Source organism: Ahaetulla prasina, chromosome 8, assembly GCF_028640845.1.
Source record: "Ahaetulla prasina isolate Xishuangbanna chromosome 8, ASM2864084v1, whole genome shotgun sequence".
NCBI classification, from domain to species: Eukaryota; Metazoa; Chordata; class Lepidosauria; order Squamata; family Colubridae; genus Ahaetulla; species Ahaetulla prasina.
Window position 1 is genome coordinate 56,038,139 of NC_080546.1, and position 27,959 is coordinate 56,066,097.

Genomic DNA, 27,959 nt, shown 5'->3' on the forward strand with positions numbered 1-27,959 from the left:
TATTGTGACATCCCTAGTCATTTAAAAGCAAACTTTGTCTTTTCCCATCAACTAAGCTAAACAAATTTTAACAATACAGAAATGTCTGATATCTATTAGAGCTTTCAAATGTGTGACATGCCATTCAGGACAATAAGTTAGCTGCAGTTCCATCCATGCCATTTATCCATGTAATACTGTAAAGCCATTGTGCTTATTAGCATTAGACTGACAGTTCCAGAGTAGGGATAAATATAGATGAAATTAATATATTCTTTTCCACAGTGCCTTTGATATGACATACTGTGATGACCTGGTGATATGCTCATGAAAGTTTGACTTGTCTGTTGAATTTCCATCTCAGAAGCCAATTCGAGTTGGCTCTAACTCAGAACCTTCAAACTGGTCTCTTCCTCTTAGTAAGAAATAAAGAAAAACTGAAGTATAAAAAGTTTATATAATGAATATAAAAGCAACATGTTAGGAACAAAGTTTGACTTCATTCACATCGACAATCATGACATTAAAGAATAAGCTTTGTCCATGTCATTGCTGCTTATCAAATAAATTGTTGCTTTGCACTAGTGACTGATACAAGATTGTTCATATGTTTCTCCCTCCATGATTCCTTGCTAACATCACAACCACTTAACAGTCTGTGAATCCTAGGTGCTCTTTGAGCTTGGTTGTTTGTTTTCAGATGTTTCATTACCCAAGTAGATAACAAGAGAATTATTTCTGCTGACAATGGATTCAGAAAAGACAACAGCCTCGAGACTTATTGCATTGTTATTTTGCTACAATGCAAAAGGTGCAGCTATTTCCTAGTCTTGAAAATGTATGACAAGTTTCAAAATGAACTCTTTTAGCAAACCTGACAAATGCAACACAATTTAGTAACTAAGCATTTCTCTGTGAAATCATATGCATCCTTACAATTTCACACAACCTATGATACTTGTTGTTATAATTTTAATGGGAGCTAGCTATCAAAAGCAGGCTGCTCCCAGATTTTGAAAACAATGCAATTCTCTGAATGTTTTGCCTTGACACACATCTGGAGAAATATAAATGTATGGCCACTGTGAAACTTCTTGGCAACTGCAGTCACATTCCTGATAAATGAGATTCTCATCACAAAATATTTTCAAGGATAATTTCTCTTTGTTGTTAGGTTTGATCATGCCAAATAAGTAGTAAGCATTAAAGTGCCAGATCCATATTTGCTATGGGACACAATTTATGTTAATATTGTAGAATAAAAGATCCATCACTGTTGATGTGTACTTACATAGTGGTATGGGTACTTTCATGCTGATTTCAAGGTTTCTATCCAGTGGGTTTTATATTCCTATTACTTTTCATTGCTGAAAACAGGCACCCTGCACAGAAGCAGATATAAAATTATAACAATGTTACACTTTACAAACCTATTGGACTTGCTTAAGGAGCAAAAAAGCTAATGTGAATAAGAGGATTAGGTCAATAATCTGCATTTGAACTTTCAAAAAGCCTTTGACAGGATCACCAATAAAAGATACTTAAGTACTGAAATACATTGCTAGTTGACACCTTTAAATTTGTCCCATTCTCTATATGGAGTGCCATCTATTGCATTACATACAAATTTTCTTTCTAGACATTTCTTTTATTTTCACTGCATCTGTATCCATTGGCAGTTCAGATTCAATTAGTAATACTTTTAAAAAACAGTTTCAGTAAATACTGTTTCATAAATTAATGACTTTGAAAATGTTGCTTTTAATGGCCAACATTATTGTGTTATTATGATTGCTATCTTGTGTTAATGTGTGTTTGATTGACTATTCCTAATTGTAAATAATCTGCTTTGGTGTCTACCAAGCTCTAGATCAGAGGCATGTGAATTAGTGAATAAAAAAGTTGGAAAGATCTTGGTTGGTCATGTAATTCACTATTCTGCTCAATGTAATAGCCACTATATTGCCTCGACAAATGACCATTCTTTATTTGAAGACTTCTATCAAAGAAAAATCCACCACTTAATGTGGCAGTGTCTTTCACTGCCTGACCTCTCATATAATCATAAAGTAATCTTACATTTTGAAGATCAGTCTCTCAAAATAGAGAAAACAGAAGTAAAATTGCACATGGTATGTAACAAATATGCAGTTGCAGCAAATTCAATGATTAAATGATTTGTATAAATATATGGCAAAGATCTATAAAAATATGATTAATTAACTCTCCGTTCAAAGATTTTATGAACGCTATCTAACTTTCCATTCAAGCATTTTATGAATATTTTGCTTCTCATCATTTGATTGCATATATTGCATAATATTTGATTTCTGTTTGCATAATATTTTTGTTTGTTATTTTTTGTAACACAGATTCAAATGAATTTGTTCATTGGCAGTCTGGTGACACAAACTTATGATTTTATTTATTGATTCTAAAATTGAAGACACAGAAAAAAAGAAACTTTTTAAGATTGCAACGGAGAAACAAAGACAAAGGGGATTATATCTCTGATTCAGCAGCAGCCTCTGCATTTTTTGTAGTTTAAATTAGTTAGATTGATTGATTTGTTATATTTAAAAAAACTTTCCCTTATTACCTTATTCTAACTCAAGGTGGCAAGTATATTTAGTACTCGTTCCTCGTTCTATTTTCCCCACAGAAATAAACCTGTGAGGTGGGAAAGAACTGAAAGAAACTGGCCCAAGGTCATCCTGTTGGCCTTTATGCCAAAGGCAGTTTCCTGGTTTCTATGCACCAAACTGGCTCAAGATCAAAGCACCTTGAAACACAGTGTCTAATAACTACTGGTAGCAAATGAGAAATTTAAAAATGACAATTGTATACTTTAAAAAGTTTCCTTCCTAAAGAAGCTGTGCACAGAATTTTTCTTCTGGGTATACAACAGTGATGTGAAGCAGGGGTGAAATGCTCCCGGTTCGCACTGGATCACCCGATCTGGTGGCGATGGTGGCGGATAGTTTGGAGAACCAGTAGCAAAAATCCCTGCCCCCACCCACCCCAGCTGAGCCATGTGATCATCAGAGGTTTTTTTTTCTTTTAAAAGCATTTTTTCTTCTGCCAAAAAAAAGCTTTTAAAAGTAAAAAAAAAAAAAACCTCTGATGATCACGCGGCTCAATTGGGTGCTAGCCAAAAAACAGGGGGGGGAGTCAGTTTTCCCTCTCAGCAGGGTTCCCGAAGCCTGAAGCCTGCTGTGAGGAAAAACGGAGTGTGTGGGAGGGGGTCATTTTTGAGAGAGAGAAAGAGAGAGAGAGAGAGAGAGGGAGGGAGGGAAGGAGGGAGGGAGGGAGGGAGGGAGGAAGGGGTACAAACCTGGCACTAGATGTAGCTTCAGAGGATAATCCAGGGCTGGAAGGGACCTGGAGGTCATCTAGTCCAGCCAGCTTTGCTGGCTGAGGAACTCTGGGAGTTGAAGTCCACAAGTCTTAAAGTGGCCAAGGTTGGAGACCTCTGTTCTAGTCCAACCCTGCTCCAGCAGGACATTGTTAGTGAGTTTCTGTCTTTTGATCCCCCAGTCACATAGCCATGCCCACCCAGTCACATGACCCCCACAAGCCACACCCACCAAGCCACGCCCACAGAACCAGTAGCAAAAAAAATTAGATTTCACCCCTGATGTGTGTGTATGTGTGTTTATAAGCCAATGGTGAAATGTAAAATTTATTACTACCAGTTCTGTGGGCGTGGCTTGGTGGTGGGGGTAATGTGACTGGGTGGGCATGCCAACTTTTTTTTTTTACTTTTAAAAGCATTTTTCTACAACCTTTTCAACCGAAGAGATTGTAAAAAAAGGCTTTTAAAAGGCTCTGCCAGTCAGGCAACTCAGCTGGGATCACCAAAGGAACCTTTTAAAAGGTGGTTTTTTTACAACCTCTTCGGCCAAAGAGGTCATAGAAAAAATGTTTTTAAAGGGTTCTGACGATCCCAGCTGAGCCATGCGATCATCAGAGGCTTTTCTTTTACTTTTGAAAGCTTTTTTTCGGCAGAAGAAAAAATGCTTTTAAAAGGAAAAAAAAACCTCTGATAATCACGCGGTTCAGCTGGGTAAGGGGAGGGCAGAGATTTTTGCTACCGGTTCTCCAAACCACCCACTGCCATCGCTACCGGATCAGGTACCAGGGTAACCCCTGGTATAAGTTCTCTGAGCTTGGTTGTTTACTTGCAGACGTTTCATTACCAAACTAGGTAGCACCATCAGTGCTACAGTAAGAGGGGGTTTGCTCTCAGTTTATATATGCCTTGCCCTGCCAGTGGTGGTGGAGGTGGCCTAATGGCAGTTGGTTGGGCTGTTTACTCTTAGCTTGAGTGGCAGTTTCTTGATTGGGGTTGTTTGCTTTTTGACTGATGGTCTGATCTTAAATTTTGGAGTTCATCTATATTCATTTTTGTGTTGATTGCTTGTGGGGAAGGTGTTTTGGCTTTTTCATTCCCTTTTTGGTTGTTGATTGTGTCTTCTGCACAGTATGTAGCTATTGTTTAAGTCTATGTGTCTGTTGATGGCTAATCTGTCGCATAGTCAGGCTTCTAGAAGTTCTCCAGTGTTTCTGGATTGGTCTTGGTCTAGGATGGTCACAATTTCAAACCCTACAATAATAAATGGTATTCTCAAAATCTTTAATGTCTGTTGTCTGGCCTTGCTAACAGGAAGGGTGGGCAGGTGGGTTGGTGCAACAGGAAGAAGGTCCAAAGGTAGAAGAAGCTGGATAGCCATTTGTCCCGCATGGTAAGATCTCCTGTTTGAGCAGAGATGGGGTGGGTGGACTAGAAGACCTCCGAAGTCCCTTCCAACTCTGTTACACTGTTACTATTACTGGTGACCAAGCTGTAGATGGTTCTATAGGGAATCCCCACACATTGATGGTTAGCAAGTGGCCGGTCAGTATTCTCAAGGGCAGCCCAATGTAAGGCCAATTGCAGTAGTCTAGCCAAGAGATTGCAGTAACACCCAAAAGAGTTTACTTTCCAGCTCATAAACCATGTCTCCCCCCCCCCTTTAATTCAGTAGGTAAGACTCTTTGGATCATTTGACACACCATGATCATTGAATTAACCATAGGCTAGGTCTGCATGAAACAAAGAACCTTAACAGACAACATTCACACAGGACTCTTTAAACCACAACACTGAAAAGATTAAACTGAGGTTTAGCTCAGGGAGTTTAGCACGTGATGTGGATGGAATTGTCTTTAACTGACCTACAGTAGTGGCCAAAATAGTGAAAACCTTTTGGGAAAAGTGTATTTTCTAAAACTAGCTAATAACACCACATTTTTTGGGGGGAGTAGTACCAGTGGGGGGTTGCTACCGGTTCGCCCAATCCAGGGTGAACCGGTAGCAACCCCCCACTGGTACTACTCCCCCCAAAAAATGTGGCGTTCTTGGGCGAACCGGTAGCGGTAGTGGGAGGCTCCACCCATCTGCCTGGATGTCTTCTGTGCATGTGCAAAAGCGTTGCGCTCACGCAACGCTTTTGATTTTCAATTGGGTGAAGGTCTGGGCCATTCCCAGGCCATTCCAAAAGTGGAATAAGATTATCCTGAAACTCAAAAAAAAAAAAAAAAAAGTGGTGTCATTAACCATCAAACCTCAAAAATATACTTTTCCCAAAAGGTTTCCACAATTTTGGCCACTATTATAGTTTGGCGGGGTTGTATGACTGTGGGCACCATGAGACAACGATCCATATTAAGGAAAGGCCAAGGTGAGACAACCTCTCCACTTCTATTTTTGTTGGGAAGATGAAAAACCCAATTACATAATAATCCTCAATGTACGGCCACAATGAAGCCCCATCTTTTGGTTGCTAAGTGAGACAGTTGCTAAGTGTGTTTGCCTCACCTTACGACCTTTGTTGCCACATTCTTTAAGTGAATCCCTGCAGTTCTGAAGTTAGTAACTTGGTTGTTAATTGAATCTGGTATAAAAGGTCATAAAAGGGGGATCACGTGACCCTGGGACACCACAACTGTCATAAATGTGAATCAGTTTGCCAGCCATCCGAATTTTGATCACATGACCCCAGGGCTGCTGCGATGGTCGTAAGTGTGGAAAAACGGTCCTAAATGGGACCGTGGTAACTTTGGTCACTAAATGAACTGTTGTAAGTCAAGGACTACCTTTAGCTCTGAGGGTCTCTAAAGGGGTGGACTTCTAAACTTTTAGGAAGGGGTTCTCTGCCTGGTTGCTGGGTGAGCGGCCTCCTGCACCATGGCGGAGGAGGCGTTTTTGCCCTCCCTGGGCTCCAGAGGCTTTCTTCGAGCCTACAGAAGGGTGAAAATGGCCTCCCAGATTCCGGAGGCCCACTGGAGGCTGGAAACGGGCCCTTCCTGAACTTCCGGTAAGGCTGTTTTTTGCTCTTCCCAAGCCTCTGTGTTCTCCCTGCACTTACCTGCATCCAAAACAGGTCATGTGGGGACTTCTGTGAGGGGAGGGGTGGGTGGGGTGGGGCCCATGACTCAGCACTCTCTTATTGTTTTTTGTACTTTGTTTATTATTTTTATTAATTATTGTTCGCTTTGTGGCGAAGGTTGTAGAGAGTGCTGTGGCGCGACAGCTACCCCAATACCTGGATGAAGATGTCTATCTAGACCCGTTCCAGTCCGGCTTCTGACCCGGATACAGCACGGAGACAGCTTTGGTCGCATTGGTGGATGATCTCTGGAGGGCCAGGGCCAGGGGGTACTCCTCTGCCCTGGTCCTATTAGACCTCTCAGCGGCTTTTGATACCATCAACCATGGTATCTTGCTGCGCCGGTTGGGGGGATTGGGAGTGGGAGGCACCGTGTACCGGTGGTTCTCCTCCTATCTCTCCGACCGGTCACAGACGGTGTTGACAGGGGGGCAGAGGTCGACCGCGAGGTGCCTCACTTGTGGGGTACCGCAGGGGTCGATTCTCTCGCCCCTGCTGTTCAACATCTACATGAAGCCGTTGGGTGAGATCATCAGTGGCTTCGGGGTGAGATACCAACAGTACGCTGATGAAAACTCAGTTGTACTTTTCCACCCCAGGCCACCCCAATGAAGTTGTTGAAGTGCTGTCCCGGTGTTTGGAAGCCGTACGGGTCTGGATGGGGAGAAACAGGCTCAAGCTTAATCCCTCCAAGACGGAGTGGCTGTGGATGCCGGCATCCCGATTCAGTCAGCTGCAGCCGCGGCTGACTGTTGGAGGCGAGTTACTGGCCCCAAAGGATAGGGTGCGCAACTTAGGTGTCCTCCTGGATGATCAGCTGTCGTTTGAAGATCATTTGACGGCCGTCTCCAGGAGGGCCTTCCACCAGGTTCGCCTGGTTCGGCAGTTGCGCCCCTTTCTTGATCGAGATGCCTTGTGCACAGTCACTCATGCGCTCGTTACCTCTCGCTTGGATTATTGTAATGCTCTCTACATGGGGCTCCCCTTGAAGTGCACTCGGAAGCTTCAGCTAGTCCAGAATGCAGCTGCGCGGGTGATAGAGGGAGCTACGCGTAGCTCCCACGTAACACAGCTCCTGCGCAGACTGCACTGGCTACCTGTGGCCTTTCGAGTGCACTTTAAAGTGTTGGTTATGACCTTTAAAGCGCTCCATGGCTTAGGGCCTGGGTACTTACGGGACCGCCTGCTGTTACCACATGCCTCCCACCGACCCGCACGCCTCACAGAGAGGGACTTCTCAGGGTGCCGTCCGCCAAACAATGTCGGCTGGCGGCCCCAGGAAGGGCCTTCTGTGGGGGCTCCACACTCTGGAACGAGCTTCCCAGGTTTACGCCAAATACCTGACCTTCGGACTTTCCGTCACGAACTGAAGACACATCTTTTTATTCGCGCGGGGCTGGCTTGAATTGAATTTTATTAATTTTAAATTTTTATTAATTAATTTTAAATGGGGTTTTTTAGTCTAGTATATTTTAACCTATCAGGCTAATTTTAAAATAAGTTTTTAATCTGCTTTTTAAATTGTATATTGTATTATCTGTTTTATTTTTGCCTGTACACCGCCCTGAGTCCTTCGGGAGAAGGGCGGTATAAAAATCAAATAAATAAATAAATAAATAAATAAATAAAAATAACCTTTCTTCCTAAAACCAGTTTTGAATTCCTGCTTTTTTGGCAAGGTTCAGAAACAATGCTGGGTCAGGTTTGGTTAAGTAGATCTCCAAGAGATACCAGCCTAAGGTTTTTTTTAAGCCTGTTTTGAAGAAGACAATGAAAAATCACTTCTATTTTCTGTCAGGAAAATTATACTGATGTGTCTATGACATCTCCAGGAGTTAAACTCAACTTGAATGATACTTTACCTTTTTCTTCTTTTTAAAGCAGGCATTCCTGTGATGCGTTCAATATAGAAGCTAATTTTTACAGTATCTTTATCTTTTACGGTGTCTTGTGTGCTGTGTGTGTTGCAATATTTATTGTTAATAAATATCATTACTATAAAAGCATCTATAGATACTGTAATCATGACCCAGCACAACTTTATTTATCTTCTCTAATTAGTGCATATATTTCCTGAAAATCAATTCAATATCAATTACCATTTTCTATTCAGGGCTTTGTGTATTACGTTTTTATTTAAACATATATTTGGGAATAGGTAGTATTCTCTCTATCTCTAGCCCATGTCATTATCACTTATATTCAATTAGTAGTCAGTTTTAGATAAAAGAATCTTGAAAACTAAATATTTACAACACACACACAAAAAACAACCACCAAAAATCAAGTTTTAATTTTATAAGCAATTTTCTTAATACTGTTTTTGCACATCTTATATACAATATTGATTAATGGTTCTTGTATGCAATGGTCCTTAAGACCTATATTATTTAGGTACTTTATGGGAAAAAATATATGCACTCACACTCACTTTCCAAAATAAACGCATTTTTCTCTGCAATGCTTGGATACTTGCAGATTTTGAGAGTCTGTCCATTTGTACTGCAACAGGTTTCACTTTGGCAAATTATTGCATCTCACAGTAAGAAACCTATGACAGATACATATGAGAATGCAAATAATCTTCATAAAACTTGTAGAAAGCTTTTATCAATATGCACTTAAGAAACTTTTGCTAAATACCGTATGATTTAGAATGCTACATTTATTTTTATCCTGATGTGTATTTTAATTCACAGAGTATTGTCTTTCTACTAAATTGGACCCAATCAATGATAAGATTCTGGATTTGATGAAAGATATTCATTATTAAATGAAAATAGTTATCTTTAGATGAATGTGATTGTGCTCTATTCAGATATGGTTTCATGTAAGGTTATTAGAGGCTATCTAATAGCCTCCAAAATGCTGATAAATAATATATTGCTGATAAAGCTACACACACACACACACACACACACACACACACACACACACACACATTCTTTGAACATAGGATGCTGAAGTCAAGCCAACATAATCCTTTAATTAGAATCTAATTGTAAGTACTTCAAAGACTTGATCTATTCCCACCACATACTGAATAATCCCCTAAAAGTCCCTATGAAAATAGCCTTCATGATCTATCCATTCTATTTTGAAGTAAACCAAATCCTCTGAAAGTTAAGTACATTTAAGTCCTATTGATATTCGTGGCAAAGTAACTAAGCATGTGGTTAACCCAGTCCCCCTGGTATTATTGGAAATGAAAGGGGTTTTTTTTTGTTTTTTTTTTAGCTGCAACAAGATCTACAGATTTCAAGTAGTTGGGATGATGTTTTACAAGAAAAATCTATTTCAGAATAATTCTATGAATTTGTGAATGGACAAATATAAATCATGAATATTTATATAAGATGGCAAAGACCACTGTCCGAGGCAGACTACGGACATAAAGAAAAATGTTTCCAAAATCATGCTTGACGAGCTATGTGTGGGTATATCATAGCAGTTCCCATCTTTAATTTACAGATACTCATTTATACATTGCAAAAATACAATGATTTTATTCAACATGGAACCCATACAAAAGAATATGAGTATAGTCATTGGCAGACAATCAAGAAACCAATTTTGTCAACTGCCAAAAGCATTAATGTTTTTAGACATTTCAAGTGAACTTTTCTATTTTACACACATACCTGAACTGAATAATACTTGTGTCTATGTTTAATTCAGAAACCATCACATTTGTGCCCTTTTATTGAGTATAACTGAAAGGAATTTGAGTGGTTCATTGTTCCTACTATTTGATAAAATACGTTACAGCTTTTGATTATTACAGACTGATTACCCTGTACACATGATATGCAGATCTCACAACAGAACTTACTGCTCAATATGTGTTTTCATAAATAATTAAAATTTTCAAGAATAAGCAAGTTATTAGATATTGGAAGAGAGAATACTCATCATAATATTCATCACTTACTTTTCAGCTATAATTGCATGCCATTTCTACATTGGTTTATAATCCTAATATATTAGTATAAACATTTTTATATTTATAATTATGGCATAAGCAAATATGTATCATATGCATTTTAATTATATTTATATGCCCTTTTGCATATACTTTTCTTTTAGTGGATTTTTGTGCACTGTTCATAATAATTCGTGTTTGAGCAAGCAATTTATCTTAATGCAATATAATTTTGCATGCCTTTCCCTAATATTTCTAACTTGCAAGCCGGATCACAACATATGGAAAAGTGCCGCTTTCAGTGTGTGTAACACCATTCAAATTTGCATGTAGATTTTAAAAGTACAAAATGAATGGGGCTACATTAAAATGCTAACCACCTTAATTTCTTTCCCCTCACCAAGAAGGTAAATTTTGCTTCATCCATTATCCATAGTACAACTCAAGCTAAACTTTGCTTCTGATATTTTGCCTTGATATTTTACTTGGATTTTATGGATAATTTAGGATTGACTTCTTTACAGACAGACTGAAGAAGTTTCAGATTATATGAATCAAATAAATTGATTTAGCATATCCTGTACCCACTAGCTGTACTCATGGGAACTGTACATTTTCAACTGAAGAGTAAAATGTTCCACCTATTTTTAACTAAAGAACTTCTAACATTTTTTTTCATCTGCCACCATTTGCAGTGGTATGCCAAGAGCTAAATCAATCTCATCTTTATAATTTCTCCTCTCATAGTAGGCCTCCAGCTTCCATTTAACGATCTATGGGATTTTGGTAGTAGTTTGAATTTGTTTTTAATACAAGTGCTAACGGTTTGAAAATATCTTGGTCTCTGGTCATCTAAATTCTCTATGTGTATGAAACCCTAATAATGAAATGAACATATTCAGAAGAACTTTAAGACTTAGATAGCTGTTTGCAGTTGAGATCTATGGAAAAAATCTGAGTTTCAACTTTGACACTGGTTAGTTTAAACATCCTCACCCCACAAGGTCATGGAAGTGCTCTCTTTGCCAAATGTATGAAACATTCCAAAATTTGGTATTAGTGTGGATCATTAGTGACATCCAGTGGCTACTTAAATAATCACAAATGTGCAGTAGCAATCTCACAGGCTACTTAGTTTTTATACAGTGCACAGAATACTTTATAAAGTTTCATGACCAAATATCTTATAAAGTGCTTGCCCAATGGAGCTTGCTATCAAAAAAGAATGTTAGATTAGCTTAATGTTTTAATACATACCATAGAAAATTTAATTTTAGTTATTTTCCAAAGAAATATAGATATGTCTAAACATCAATTTTATATTTTACATTACACATCATTCTTGCTAAAATTAAAGAAAAGAACTTTCTGTGACTATCTAAAATGGCAAGAGGAAGAAAATTATGAATTTCACAACAATGAGTAAAAAAAAATATTATCTACTGCCATATTATATACAAATAAAGTCTGTTGCTGGGCTCACCTCACTCCCCCACCCCGGAGCAAAATTATATAAATACTTTTTGTGTAATGTAATAGTTGCTCAGTTTGAACAACAGTTTTTCCTGTATAGATAACTGCAGTAACTATTTTCAGAGAAAAAAATGAATTCACATCTAATTCCTTTGACAAAACCATTTGCCTAAACCTTATCAATTCTAAGTGTCAAACTTCATATCTACAAATGAAAGAAAGTTTTAAATAAGGCAAAAATAATTATGGGTTTTAACTTTAATTTTGTTAAAAAGGAATTGGAAATCTTAATGTGTGGTAATGATGAACATATTGTTGCTGAAGTCTATAAAATGTTATTGAATTTAAACCTGGAAAATGAAGAAGTAAAGCACTGTATGATTCAGTGGCCAAGGAACTTTTAATATAATGTAATGCTTGAACAGTGAGAAACTGTGTGGAAGAAGGATTTAAAATTTACATTAAATTATAACTTAAAAGAAAACTTCTATAAGATGATGTATCATCATTGGTATTTAACTCCAGACAAGTTGTCAAGAATGTATATAGCACTTCAAATGAATGTTGGAAATGTAAATGTAAAGAAGGGACTTCTTCATTATTTTAGAGAACGGGTTATAAAGCAAAGAAATATTGGAATAGGATTCATACCTTAATACCTTAATACAGAAAATTCATATTATTTACTTTACATTTTCTTTGTATGTCACATTATAAACTAATAAATTTTAAGGGTCAAACTACATGAACATTTGTTGATGCTGTTTAATCTCCATTATAAATCTAACTTGACTAATAACTAATGCCATCAGATTCATTTCTATCTTATTTTTCTTTTTAACTTAACCTGCCTTTATTGTGCAGAACTATGGCATCCAAACTACTTCTGTAGGTATCAATATTTAAACTTTATGATAATAAACTTTTAAAAAGCATGGCACAAATATTTTAGTTTTGAAAATTAATATTAAAAAATGACCATTTAAGAAAAGTAATGTATCTCAAGTGTGACATCTTTGTGTATGTGTGTGTGTTTGTTTGTTTGTGTGTTAAGATAAATAATACCAGTGTGGTGATTCCAGAGGGTTTTGGAGTACAACATTTTTCATCCCAAAGGGTCTTATTAATTGGGATTGAGGAATGTTGTAATTTAATATATATGGAAAACACCGGATTGGGGTATGTATCTAAAAAGCCTGAATTTAAAACTAAAGGTCATCATTATCATACAAAGTCACAAACAAATTTCTCTTGGAAAAGAGATGGCATGACTTCAAATCAGAGCTCAAAACTGTCTCCAAAGACTTTCTGAAGATAAAACAACATCAGAAAGAGAAGCCTCAGGGACAGCATACAGAAGTATCTGTTCTTCAGTCATTCTTTGGTCTACTAAAGTGAAACTTTAGTTCTTTTAGACAAATGAAAAATAAATCTCTCATCTCCACAAAAGGAAGACAATATTCCCTTTTATAACCTTTTCTTTTTCTTCTTTCAAAAACCCAGAGCTACTTTTTTCTTTCCATAATGAAAAAAGTTAATATAATGAACTTCCATTACAAAAACAATACCCCTCTAATCTCTTTAAGTGTATTGTAAGCAGTTTCTAATCCATAACTCCAATTTCCTTAATGTTGTCACATTAGAATGCTTCATTTAGATACTCACCAGGAACTTCTGAAAAGACCTAATAAGCCAAAAACATTAACATTTGTCCGCTTGTTTTATGAAATATATTTTTATATAGTGCTGGTAAACACTCATAAATGAAATAAAAATTGAATACAATTATGTAAGTTTCTGAGTTTATGTTGAATTGTCTATGTTCAATTATGGAGACTACATAGTAGGACACATAACATATGCTACTACTAATCCTTACCCAATTAAAAATTCCTATTTGGGTATAAAAATAAATTCTATTTAAAGTCATGCAATAATGCTAAACGTGCTTGTGTTGGGAATATTTCCATTTCAAATGTCTGCATCATGGATTTTTTGTATCAAAGAAGGAAAGCAGAATGATTTGCCTAAGAATGGGAGCGGAGAAAATGTATTAGTCTTGCACAGTTTATGAACAGATATAATTATTATCAAAAGCCATTGAAAGAAAACCCCAGCTAGAAAGTTGCCTTATGAATGTCTATGGAGATTCTCTGTCATCCAAGTCATGGCTGTCCCAAAGGTGCTTTTTCAAAAGACAACTGGACTTTATTTGGGTGGGTTTTTTTTGAAGACGTTCAGTTATGAACTGAATAAGCTCCTTGGATGAGAAGCAAAACATCTTCAAGGAAAAAACAAAGACCATCCAGTAGCTTTTTGAAAAAGTTCCTTTGGGATTGCCTTATGAATGTATATAGTAATTCAGACTGGATTTTATATTTTGCAGATTTCCAGTCATTAAACCTTGACAGATTATATGCTATAGTCAAAGAAAGAACAAACAAACCTTGAAATATTTCTATGCTAGGGGACAAATAGAGCTATTGGAAAAAGAAAACACAGAAGGGCACATATCTATTTTTTAATAAACTAATATTTGCATCCAACTTTAGTCTCACAGTTCTTTGACGTTTGTCACTCAAAGTGAAGTCTAAATTTGAAGATACCTGATGATGATGGATCAGGTGATAGATAGATAAGAAATAAGGTTACTTCTTTCCAGAGCTTCATCCAAATAGTTACTTTGGTGTAGACTGCATCCCAAATCCACAAGATTAAACATGGAAAGTCCATTAAGTAAGAAATAGAATTTTATTTTATCATATAAAAATATGAAAAACTAAAATAAAAGAAAGTGTTAATAAACAGTAATGTTTTCCTTTTTTTCTTTTTCAGGTTTGCATATGCAGTGCTGATATTTTTTAATGAAACTTTGAAAAAGAAATGCTAAATGTTTATAAATAATTATTTGTATGGTTACAGGAAATGCATAGCATGTATTTAGAGTCTTGTTCCTTCCCTGACAAAGATAATATTGTAGGGAATTCAGCCATTTTTTCTTACTGAAAACAACTTGCCTCAGTTTCTGGATCTGGCATGTTATTTATCGTCAATATTTATTTTTATTTTATTTAGAAAGAACAACATGAATATGTTAATGTTTAGAGTGGAAAAATATTTCCCCTTTGTTTAAATTTTGTTTTTTCTTAGAATATTGTTTTTCACTTTTTGAATTTTTGATCTACTTTTGTCAGGGATTTTGCAGATTTCCCCTGTCCTCTTTGAGATATTTTTTAATTTAAATGTATAATCCATGTGCATATTGAAACAGAATGAGAATTTGTGTTCCCCCTTCATAATTTTAAATTGTTTCCTTCTATTTAAGCTGAAATACTTTTATCTAAAATATTTTCTTCTTTAAAGTTGATATTTCACTATTTTTTTCTTAGATTTTGTTTCTGAACCAATTTTTGAATCTTTCTCAAAACATTTCAGTTTGCCCCTTTAAACTTTGCTACATTTAATCATATTAGCTGATAAAAATCTGGTTCGATTTACAATATTAACAAATCATAATTATCAATCAAATTATTATTTATTTTTTATTTATTTTATTTTATTTATTTATTTGTCAAACACAACAGTATATATAAGTATAAGCATGAAATAACCATACGAATTGGATACAATCAAAGGAAACATTAGGACAGGAATGGTAGGCACGCTGGTGCTCTTATGCAGGCCCCTTACAGACCTCTTAGGAATGGGGTGAGATCAGTGGTGGGATTCAGCCGGTTCGCACCAGTTCGGGAGAACCGGTTGTTAACTTTCTGAGCAGTTTGGCACACTGGTTGTTGGAAGAAATCATTAGGGCAGAGAACCGCTTGTTAAATTACTTGAATCCCACCACTGGGTGAGGTCAATAGTAGACAGTCTTTGGTTAAAGCTTTGGGGATTTTGGGAAGAGACCACAGAGTCAGATAGTGCATTCCAGGTATTAACAACTCTGTTACTGAAGTCATATTTTTTACAATCAAGATTGGAGCGGTTTACATTAAGTTTAAATGTATTGTGTACTCGTGTATTGTTGCAACTGAAGCTGAAGTAGTCAACAGGAAGGACATTGTAGCAGATGATTTTATGAGTTATACTCAGGTCATGCCAAAGGCGGCGGATATACCTAATACAATTCTGGCATCTCATCAATGTTTTTTTTAATACACTACAATAGTTTACTGTTGTATATAAACTGTATTCTTTATATGTACTGTAACAATCCACTTATCTTTTGACTTTTTCCTGTGATTACTGTATGCTTGCAGTATTTTATTTAAGTACTAATCTTTTGTATTTGTCCTCCTTGAAATTCATTTTCTTTCATTTTTCCTTTAACATACTTTACATAAAGTCCAATTTTCATAAATGGAAAAATATTCATTGTTTTTTTTTCTATTTTTAATTTATATTTGAAATTCAGGATGATATATTGGCTATGTGCCTGCTCTAATAAAGCAATTTATATTCTAACCTTCACCTGCTGGTTGGAAATTATGAGAGTTAAAGTCCAACATTGTGGAGGGCAACAAACCTGAAAAGTAATATTACCGCCATCTAATTTTGATTCAGTGCCATCAAGTACCTCGAACAATTGTAAGCATTATTTTAAAATTATTATAGCTGCTCCCAGAGTCTTAAATTAAAGAAATATGAAAGTGTGATGTCTCCCTTGGGTGACTCCCCAGATTCCTCCTAAGATACCAGCTCAAGGGAGGTTGAGCTCATGCACATCAGGAATTGAATTGATTGATGGCTTTTCAGAGATTTGGAGGAGGCTTCAGCTGAGGAATGTTTGCAGTGGCAAATTGGCCAGTGAAGAAGAGGAAGAACTGCCTTCTGCACTCATCCAAGAGTACGTAGGGTAGAGAAAAGGCAGGAGCAGCAGAGGTCAGCCAGACTACTCGAGAGAAGAAGGCTCCGCCCATCTTCATGAGCTGTACCGGAAAGCTGGCTTTTTATCATAGCAGGTTGATGGAGGCATTGCTGGGAACAACATGTTGATTTTCTGGCTGTTTATTTAATTGTCATAATTCCATAATTTACTCTGGATTGACACCATGTTTGAAATTGTACTTTGGAGACTGCATTTTTCTTGCCACATGAGCTTTTTTGTGTACGGATTTAAGTTTTGCCTGGTGGATTTAAGTTTGTCTAGCGGAGTTTTTTTGTTTGAGCAATTCTCAATTGTTTTGTGGACTATTAGGCCACTGCTCTGTGGTCTAATCTTGGCCTGCTCGTCTCTGGACTTAATTTTGACAGTCCTGAGCTCTGACAAAGGGAATTGCTGGGGAATATTAATAAACCCACCAAACCAGTGATGAAATTCAATTTTTTTTACTACTGGTTCTGTGGCCGTGGCTTGGTGGGCGTGGTGTGGCTTGGTGGGCATAGCAGGGGAAGGATACTGCAAAATCTCTATTCCCACCCCACTTCAGGGGAAGGATACTGCAAAATCTCCATTCCACTCCACTCCTGGGAGAAGAATATTTCAAAATCTCCATTCCCACCCCATTCTGGGATCAGTGAGAGGTGGTATTTGCCAGTTCTCCAAACTACTCAAAATTTCCACTACGAATTCTACAGAAACTGTCAGAACCTGCTGAATTTCACCCCTGCACTGAACCACAGTTACATGTGAGTGCTTGGGGCAGTACAGAAACATTATTTTTTAAAATAATTTGCCTTTAAAAACAACACAAAAAACAATCACATATAGTATATATAAAAACAAAACACGTCGAGACATAATATATTGAACATTACATACCATTAATGGTAATTTTACAGCATTCCGTATCAATATACATATTTTGCTTTTGTAGTTCTCTATTCTATCATTACCTACTCAATAGTAGGATAATCACATTACTGCAACAAATATATAAACATACATTATAATATTCATTGTTCTTATCTATACATTTATATTCATTTATATTTACATCTCTTTATTTAATGTTATTACTCCAATTGAAGTCTCATCAGTATTAAGTTAAACATTTCTTGTTCAGGCTTCCGGGTGGCGCCACCTTTCTCGCTGGGTGCTAATTTATGGCACTCCGCATTGAATATGATAAAAGCCGGTGATAACAGCTGTTCCCGGCTTAATTTCCCTCTCTGGTTGAAAGAGATAGAAAGAGCAAGGGGGGGGGATAGTGGTAGATTCCCCTAGGGGCTTTGTTTTTGTAATGCAAAGTCCTGAAAGGTCGAATCCCCTTGAACCCTCCCCCAACCTCCAGTATTCGCTCCTGAAAAAGCAGGAAAAGAGGAAGGTGTCCACTTCTGCTAACAACTGATTTCTTTTTGTGGTTTCTAAAAGCAGACGGAAGAAGCGTGAGTGAACAATTATTGGTTTGCAAGTATTTTTGATTTTCTGACTTCCACCTTTTTTTAAAAAAAAGGAGAAATTTCCCCCCCCTCTTCTTTTAATTGTTTAAAATGGCGTTTTAGAGAAACTGAAAGCAGAGCGATACATCAAAGGGAGCCTTGCTGTTGAATCGAAACTGAATGGAGATTTTATCTTATTGTGTTTGACTGTGGACTGTTGGATTATATTACGTTGTTTAAGTACTTTGCAAGGGGATTCTCAGCAGGAACTTTGTCATGAAGGTTCTTTCAGAAGAATGGATTCGTGACTTTATACAGGACTACACAGAAAGTATGTATTTAATTATTCAAAAATACGAATTGATAAAAAATGGGGATGTTTTGGATGAGAGCTTGGAGCAAATTAACCAGTGCAATCACTCGGAAAATGGAATGGAGGAGATACAAATAAAAGTGGATAAATATGAAGATTTGATCGTGAATAAACAAGTTGATGTAAAGAAGTTTTCTTTAAATAGTTTGGATGAAATGCCTGAATTTGTGCTACAGGAGATTGTCCCTCGAACGGAAAAGACTCACAAGCTTAATGTTTCCCAAGAGTTCTCTTTTTGGACTGATGGAATATACGGCAGTAATTTTTGGATTCTTGGACATAAGGAATTACTAGGAAATATTGTGATTGACTTTTTAAAAGGAGTAATGAAGGAAAGACGGAGATTAATGCATCAGAAAAAATGGCAAGAGACAAAAGTATTATCCTTGAAACAAGGTTTTTTTAAAATATTAACAGACAAAAATATTAGTGTCCCGGAAAGACAACTTGTGAGGAAGATCTGGAAGAAATGGGTTGATTATATGTTTTATATCTATCATAAAAGACTAGATATTTGGATCTATACTGGATTTTGATTAGGAAGGACTAAAGTTGAATAGATATTGTAATTTTCTGTATTGAAATTTTATAAGGTGTTGCACTAAATTTTAAATAGAATATTCTCAAAAGATCTTATGTAAGAAAGACATGGGGAAAATTATATGGTTATAGAAGTTATAAGGGACATATTTTTGAATTGGATTGGATTTTTATGCTTTAGCTGGTTTTAAAATATTTTAGGATTAATTTGTTCTATTGATTTATATATTTTACTACTGTTAATTCTTAATTTTATTTTTATTTTTATTTTTTGAAGGATTTTGGTTATGTTAGGAGGAAGTCAGAGCTAGAGAGGGAAATTGGTATAATAGTTTTGGGGAAAATTTTCTTAGCATATGTTTGTTTTATTTTTAACTATACCTTGTGCTTGTTCCGGGAAGCCAGGGGGGAGGGGGGAGGGTATTAGTGAAGGGAGGGGGGTTGGGGGGAAAGGGGAAAAAAAAATTTTGTAAAACTTTTTGAATAAAAAAAAAACATTTCTTGTTCTGATTTCTATTACTGAGCCAACTGTACATTTTATTCCATATTTCATAATATTATGAATCCTCTTTCTCTTCCAACTCCATAGTCATTTTATCCATCTCTGCACGTTTTAGAATTTTCCTAATTACTGTTTCATCTGAGGGTACATCTTGGCCAATCTTGCTGGTGGCAAATGACATCTATAAATGCCATCTTTGCAGGGAACTGCTGTTGTGTGTTTGTAGTTCCTTTCCCATAGTTTATCCCACTGTCCTAACTCTATGTTGTGGCCAAAATTCCTGGCCCAGCTAATCATCGTTTCTTTTACAACTTCTTCCTCCATTTTATATCTTAATAAGAAATTATATAATTTTGTAATCATTTTTCCTTCTGTTCCTAGTAAAATTTTGTCCAACTCCAATTGTTTCTCATATACAGTATGTCAAATTGTTCTTGATCCTTTTTTAGTCTTGTTTTGTCTCTGAAAATATTAATGTGTTGTATTTTTACCTTCCCATAGAAATCTGTTCCAACTTATTTGGAGATCGTGTCCTCCTAATGCTAATATTCTTTTGTTTTTAAATTGAATCCAATTTCTTAACCATGTCAAAGCTACTGCCTGGTAGTAGAGCTCCCAGTCCGGGAGGTCAAAACCCCCATGATTCCTACTGTCTTGTAACAATTTAAGTTTGATGCAGGGTTTTTTACCTGCCCATATAAATTTGGATATTATTTTATTTGTTTGGAAAAAAAATCTCTAATTTTACCAGTATCATTTGAAAAAGGTATAGCAATTTGGATAGTATGTTCATTTTGATTGTTGAAATTCTGCCAATTAGTGATAATTGTAACTTATTCCAATATTCCAAATCTTTTTGTATTTGTTTTATCATTATAATTATCCTCTTTTATCATACTACATTACTACTACTTTTATCATACTAGTCATGTTCCCAGGTATTTTAATTTTTTTTGCTCTTAAAATTTCCATTTTCTCCCCTAATTTTTTGTTTTGTCTTTTAGTTAGATTTTTGGTTATTTTAGTTTTCTCTTTATTTTAAGCCCTGCCACTTTGCCAAATTGGTTTATATTCTGTAGTAGTATTAATCCCGTCTCTAAGAGTTCTTCTATAATAAATCGCCAAGTCATCAGTGAAGGCCTGTACTTTATATTCTTGTCCTCTAATTTTTAATCCTTTGATTTCCTGATTTTGTTTAATTTGTTGCAAAAGTGTTTCTATTGAAAAAAATAAATAAATAACAGATAGGGGGCATCCCTGTCTGACTCCTTTTGTTATGTTGAAGCCTTCTGTTGTTTCTCCATTTAATAGTATTTTTGCTTTCTGGTTTGAGTATATTGCTTTTACTGTTCTAATAAATTTGTCGCCAAAATTCATTACTCCTGGTTGGTTAATTAAGAAATCCCAATTTAAGTTGTCGAATGCTTTTTGTATGTCGAGGAATATCAAAGCTGCTTATTTCTCCTGATGTTTTTCGTAATATTTGAACGTATTTATTATCATTCTTATATTATTTTTTATATGACTGGTGGGTAAAACCCCTTTTTGATCTGGTTATATGATTTCATTTAATATGTGTTTCATCCTTTCTGCCATTATTGTCATAAATATCTTATAGTCTGCATTCAGCAGCAAGATTGGCTTATAATTTTGGATTTTTTTCCTTTCTTTATTATCCTTGGGAATTAAGGTTATCAGGGCCTCCATCCAAGATTTTGGTATCATTGCTCGCTCTAATACTTCGTTATATGTTTGTAATAGTAAATTCTCTAGTCATTTTTGTAGGTTTTTGTAAAATTCCACTGGAATTCCATCTGGACCCAGTGTTTTATTGCTTTTTTGTTTTTGAATTGCCCTTTTTAATTCTAACAGAACTTTCTAGGAATGCATGAATAAATGTCTTTTCAGAGTATTACACCTATGCCAAGTTTCTACCAAATCATATTGACAAAATGTTTCATATTGGTAGGATAGTTATCTGAAAAACCCCTGTGATCAGCAAGATCTCGCATCCAGATCAGATGCCCTAAAGGATGGGCGACAGATGAAGGGAGAAGAGTGAAACTTGCCCCAGTGCTGGGAAGATGACAGCACCTTACACTTATCCCTAGTTTCTACTAGCAAGGGATCTAGTGCCTCCCCCAAACAATTTGTCCCTGGTAAAGGGGGTAGATGCTGGGCGCCATTTATGGCGGTCATCAGCCTGCCATTGCCTCAGCCAGAGGACATGTTGGGCAGCCACTGAAGAGGCCATGGCTTTGGATGCAAAGTGGGCTGAGTTCAGGGTGGCGTCAACTGAGAACTCTGATCTTCTCTTGAAGTTGGCTTAGCCAGATAAGAGTGACTTTGTTGAAAAGGATGTAGTAGTGGCTGAGCAGATTGCCCAGGCAGCCCCTTGGTGAGCCCTCTGTGGTGACTGATCCGCATCCTGTCCTCTGGTCTGAGGGCCTCCTCCGGTTCTCTAGGAACATTGGATGATGACATCAAGGCAGCCACAGTTGCATCCACAGATGGTGTTTGGAGCACTTTTGTCCAGTAAGGACTGACATTGAAAAGGCACTTGTCGGTCAAGGAAGGCATTGGAGCCGTCCTGGAGACGTCCACTGTCATTGGACAATGTCCACAAATAAGCAAGGTGCGGGCATGGTATCTGTTACCTTGTCTGGCTCTGAGAAAGGTGGGTCAGCACAGTCCTGGTTAGTAGGACCATCTGCCTAGGCAGGCCAAATTGGTCACTTTAAAAAAGGGGAACTTAAATATACTTGGAGAAAATAGCCTGTAAATGTGGGCTGATCAGGTAGCAGACCTTCATCATCTGACAGGTCCAAGTCTCTCTGCTCAACTTCCCCCACGTGATGGCTGCGTGTCATGGGAAGGAGCAGGGGAGCCAGGGTCTTGAAAGAGAGGAAGCTCCTCCTGTTCGGGCTCCATGTCTTTGTCAGAAAGGGCAGGTAAATCAGAGTATGCCTGTCAGGCTGTTGGAAACTCCAAGAAATGCCATCCTTGATGGCAGGCACAATAGAGTGCTGCAAATATTCTGGCAATGTCATATCCCTGTTCATTTCCGGGTGCAGGTCTGCGGCTATGCAGGTGTACAAAGGAAACTATCTGGACTCCTGACTAGTATCTGCAATGTCTTTGGCTGATCTAGGCCAGATATAAAGCCCCGTAGCTCTGCATTGGAAATGGTGAGAGGGAAGCTTCTAGCTGAGAGTTGGTCTGGAGCACCCTCTGGTGACAGTTCCCTGCATTGCAGGCTGTCAGATGCAGTGGCTGTGATCTGGCTATCTGAAGAAGAGCTATTGTTTTTTTGTTTGTTTGTTTACATTTATATCCCGCCCTTCTCCGAAGACTCAGGGCAGCTTACAGTGTATAAGGCAATAGTCTCATTCTATTTGTATATTTTTACAAAGTCAACTTATTGCCCCCCCAACAATCTGGGTCCTCATTTTACCTACCTTATAAAGGATGGAATTGGGCCGGGCTTGAACCTGCAGTAATTGCAGGCTACTGTGTTCTAATAATAATAATAAAATAATTATTGAGTCTGTCATTTGCACCTCTATAACTGTCTGGTTCGGTTCTGCAACCCAACAAGAAAAACACAGACTTCAGAGGATAATTAGAACTGCAGAAAAAATAATTGCTACCAACTTGCCTTCCATTGAGGACCTGTATACTGCACGAATCAAGAAGAGGGCCGTGAAAATATTTGCAGATCCCCCGCATCCTGGACATAAACTGTTTCAACTCCTACCCTCAAAACGACGCTATAGAGCACTACACACCAGAACAACTAGACACAAGAACAGTTTTTTCCCGAATGCCATCACTCTGCTAAACAAATAATTCCCTCAACACTGTCAGACTATTTACTGAATCTGCACTACTATTAATCGTTTCATAGTTCCCATCACCAATCTCTTTCCACTTATGACTGTATGACTATAACTTGTTGCTGGCAATCCTTATGATTTATATTGATATATTGATCATCAATTGTGTTGTAAATGTTGTACCTTGATGAACGTATCTTTTCTTTTATGTACACTGAGAGCATATGCACCAAGACAAATTCCTTGTGTGTCCAATCACACTTGGCCAATAAAATTCTATTCTATTCTATTCTAACAGGCTCTAACAGCCTGAGCTATTCCGGCCCTATTTGTTCCTATTGTTCCTACTAGCTTTGTCACAGAGCTTCTGTAAAGCCTGATACCTGCACCTTTCATCCCTTTGGGATGCTTTGGAGATGTGGGGATGGCTAGGAACCTTGCTGTGAGGCTTAGGTTTGGGAGCCATTGGTCTGCCAGAAATGGCTACAGCCGGTCTTATTCCAAGGCTGCCTTCAACGATCTCAGTGTCAGCCATATTAGCTTGTACCAATTTCCCACCCTTTTTTGTTTTTAGTAGCGCCTTAGGCATCAGGGCTGTTTTGGCCATTAAATTGGCCTCATGTTGGGTTAGGCATGCCTGAAATAGCCGGGCCTTTTAAGCGCCATTTGTAGCCGCTAAGTTAGCACCCCAGGGAAAGATTCTCTGCAGGGGCTACCCAATCATTAGCAAAGCGCTACGCTACAGATGAAAGTGGCAGTAGCCGTAAAGGCTGTTGAGGAGGTCGTCAAGCCTTGCCACTTCGTCCCATGGCACTTTGAAAGCTTGGAGTGCGAAGCTCCACAGCACATTGAAAGTTTGAAGCACAAAGGTCCTATCTGCAGTGGTGTGGTATGTTTTGGAATGACAGGCCCCAAAATGGCAAGCTTTGGAGCGCGACGCTCCTTATAATGCAAATGGCTGGCATTGTCACCGAATTGCTCCTAAGCTGTTGCCAAGGGCAGGGAAATCAGCGGGTGACTGTCAGAGATGCAGACTGACAGATAGGAGCACAAAACTCCACTGCAAGTCTGTGAAATGTTGGGTGGCACAGCAAGCTTTGAAATGGCCACCCAACTCGCCTGAAAGTAGGAGCACAAAGCTCCTCTTGCAATTTCCTCTCCGGGTGTCACTGGCAGTGTGAAGCTCCATTTTGCAATTTCTGCGGCAGTTATTGGAGTGCTAGAATGCCTGCTGCTCAATGGAAGGCAAGGTGGATTGGGTGACAGGAGATTGTCACTGGCCTGACTGCAGGAAATCCTTCTAACGGTTAGAGCAGAAGCTCTCTCCCTTGGGAAGCAACACAGGGACTCTACCCAAATGGGAGTCAAGTTACAGACTCATGAATCCAAAGGGAGTTGAATCAACATCCAGGAGAAGAAAGATCAAGAAATTCAATGTAGGAAGGAAGAAGCATCCAGGAAAATGTTGTCAGAGAAAAGCTTTGACACATCTGTCCAGGCTGAAGGACTGAGTCAAAAGCTGGGAAGTCCTAGCAACAGAGGCAGAGCTTAACAACTTTGACAGACTCAGTCCTGTCAAAGAGATGAGGACAACCCATTTCTGGATGCTGTCGCCACCTAGAGGGAGCACACAAATCCCTCACTCAACTTCTAATGTGGTCAAAAATAGTTTTCTTCAGGGCTCAATTAATACTTTGCCAACTCAAATTCTGACCCAAAAAATATTTGGGGGAATTTCCCTGGTCCATCTCACATTGACTTTATCCTTGACTTGGCATATTGTGACCTTTCCTTACTGGCAATTTCTTTGCTCTGACTGAACTGAAGGGGAAGATTTGAGAATGGTGCATTCTGTTCATATTCTACTTGGTCCTCTGTGAAATCTTTTTACTCCAGCACAAATTGGGTTGCTGTCCAACTGGATGACAAGTAGCAGATACTCTAACCATTTTTAAAAAATTCTCATTTAACCTGTGCTTGGATATAGTGGCAGAATCTGCATCACAGGTGTTCATAAATTGCCTATTACAATACTCATCATTCCAATTGCCAGTAACTGTAATTGCTCTTGTGATGATGAAATTACTGCTTACTTTATATGTGATCAATTCACAGATTCCTCTGCAAAAATTCCAAATGCATACTGATGCACTGGCTTTTAGAAACATGTGGGGCCACCTTTACATTATTACAGGTAAATATTTCTGATCGTCTATTAATATAATAAAATTTTATTCTTTTCTTTTATTTACCATAATCAGCACATTTTTATAATTAGAATTGGACCAGAAATAAATAAATTGGCAATTTGGTCTGCTATATAGCTCTTTTACAGTGTGGCCGGAAATGTTTCTTTTTAGTTACACTTGTAGCTTTTTAGTCGAAAATGCATGAAAATGTTGCATTATTTCTGGTGAGAAAATGAAAACAAATGTTTTACTTTGCTTAGACTTCTTCTTTATTTAATATCTGATGTTATAAAGTTTTTTCTGCCCATGTGCTTCAAAAAAAAATTGTACAATATTTTTATGTGGTGATATGTTTCAAAACTGAAAAGGCATTGCAACATTGACAATTTCAATAACTTTATCTCCAGGAAAAAATATTCATCTTGCTTTATTAATTGTGACCTACAGAAGCAATAGATAGTATTCTAGACTTTATTACAAATATGACACTATATTGAAGCTGTTCATTCAACTGCAGAAATAAAACCTGTAATTATTTGTTTTCTTTTTAACTCCTTGTTCTTGGTGGTACACACACCCACACTCACACACACACTTTAACTAAAGATGTACAGTATTCCATCTTCTTCACCAAAGCTACACGAATACAGCTTCACTTGTAGATAAGGTGAAAGTTCAGCCCAATTGTTGAATTATTATTTTTCTGTAAAGAAAGAAAGTATTCTTTGGTACAATAAGATAACTTAGGCAGCGGCAATTATATGTACATCTCAAGCTAACGATTTCATGCTGAATGAGAAAAAATGTTTGACACTGCTATTACTTACACAGCCAATAGAACTGTTGATACTTTCTATTGAAGACCTAGCAAAAATAAATTCTACAGCTGCTTCAGCAATCCATTATTATGCCTCCTTTAGTAATCACAATAGAAATAGGGCATATGAGAATCATATAAAATGACATCAGACATAGTTTTGGAAAGAATAGGAGGAATTGTCATGTTCACATTATTTTTATATCAGTTCTGAATAAATTCAAAATGTTATATATCTGGCTTAACAGCTAAAGACCCAATTTTTATTGTGACACTAATAAAAAAAATGAAATGGAGTTACTCTTGTTGGCTGAAAGAAGCAATGACAAAACATGTTCATTGTTTCTTTCTGTAACACAGAAATATTTTTAATTTTTTTTAGAATGAACTAAAACCAGAACCCGGCATTTGGGAATGATTATATTAAGAAGACCCTTTTGTCAAGTATTTCCTAGAGAAGATCTGATAATCTCTACTAAATCAAGTGATTCTTCAAAATAAAACTTAAAAATTGTTTAGATCTTTTGGCTTTTAATCTACTGATCAAATATCTAGGCACAATATCTGCTTTACTTATAATATAGTAATATAAAATAATATGGAGTATGTATTAAAGATTAAGATTGATTATATGCCACCATGTCAGAGACAACTGAGCAATCATAACAACAGTAGGGTATTTATTTGAATACCCTACTTATCAGTTTCTAAAGAGTAAAGTGAAACTTTCTTGTTGTTTTATTGCATGCCATGTCACTCCAATGATCTCCTCAAACATTTCCAGCAATAGCAAACTCAGTCAAGTAACATCAGTAAAATGAATAGCATTATCTTGAGAATGCAGCCATCTGACACAGGCGTAGTCTTTACTCTTTTATTTGTTTATTTATTTATCTATTTTGTCCGGTTACCCATCTCAACAAATGACTTTTGGCAGCAAACCAAATTAAAAATAAAGTAAGAACAATTACAATAATACAATAATTAAAATACATAGAAACTGATAATAAATAATAAAACTTGCTTTTTTAATTAAAAAAAAAAGCAAGGGTTCCTGCACACACCAAGACCACAGGACCAAGACCAAGTCTTTAAGGACTACAAAGGGCCAGCAGGACTGGGGCCATGCTGATCTCCAGGGATTTTCGTCATAGGGCACATGCTAGGTCCAAACAACCAGTATTTTTAAGTCAATGGAAGATGAAGCATCCTGGATGATTGGACTAAATAGGTAGAAACAGCAGGAAAGAGATGGTGCATCAAGCAACCAGAAACATGAAGTGCTGATAAGCAGCACCTTGAATTGTACCCAAAAGCACCCCAACAACCAACACAATTCATGGCGTGGTGGTATTGCGTGTGTTAAATAACTATGCTGATTCTGTAAAGCGCTTAGAGAAGACTAGAAAGCATTGTGAAGCAGTATATAAGTCTAAATAGCTAAGTGCTATTTACTACCCATGTGGCCATATTCTATACCAGTTGAAGCATCTCTTTGTTCTTTTGGGAAGGCCTATGTACATTTGGCTGTCATCATATAGGATCAAGAACCAGGCAGACAAGTAATCCCTGT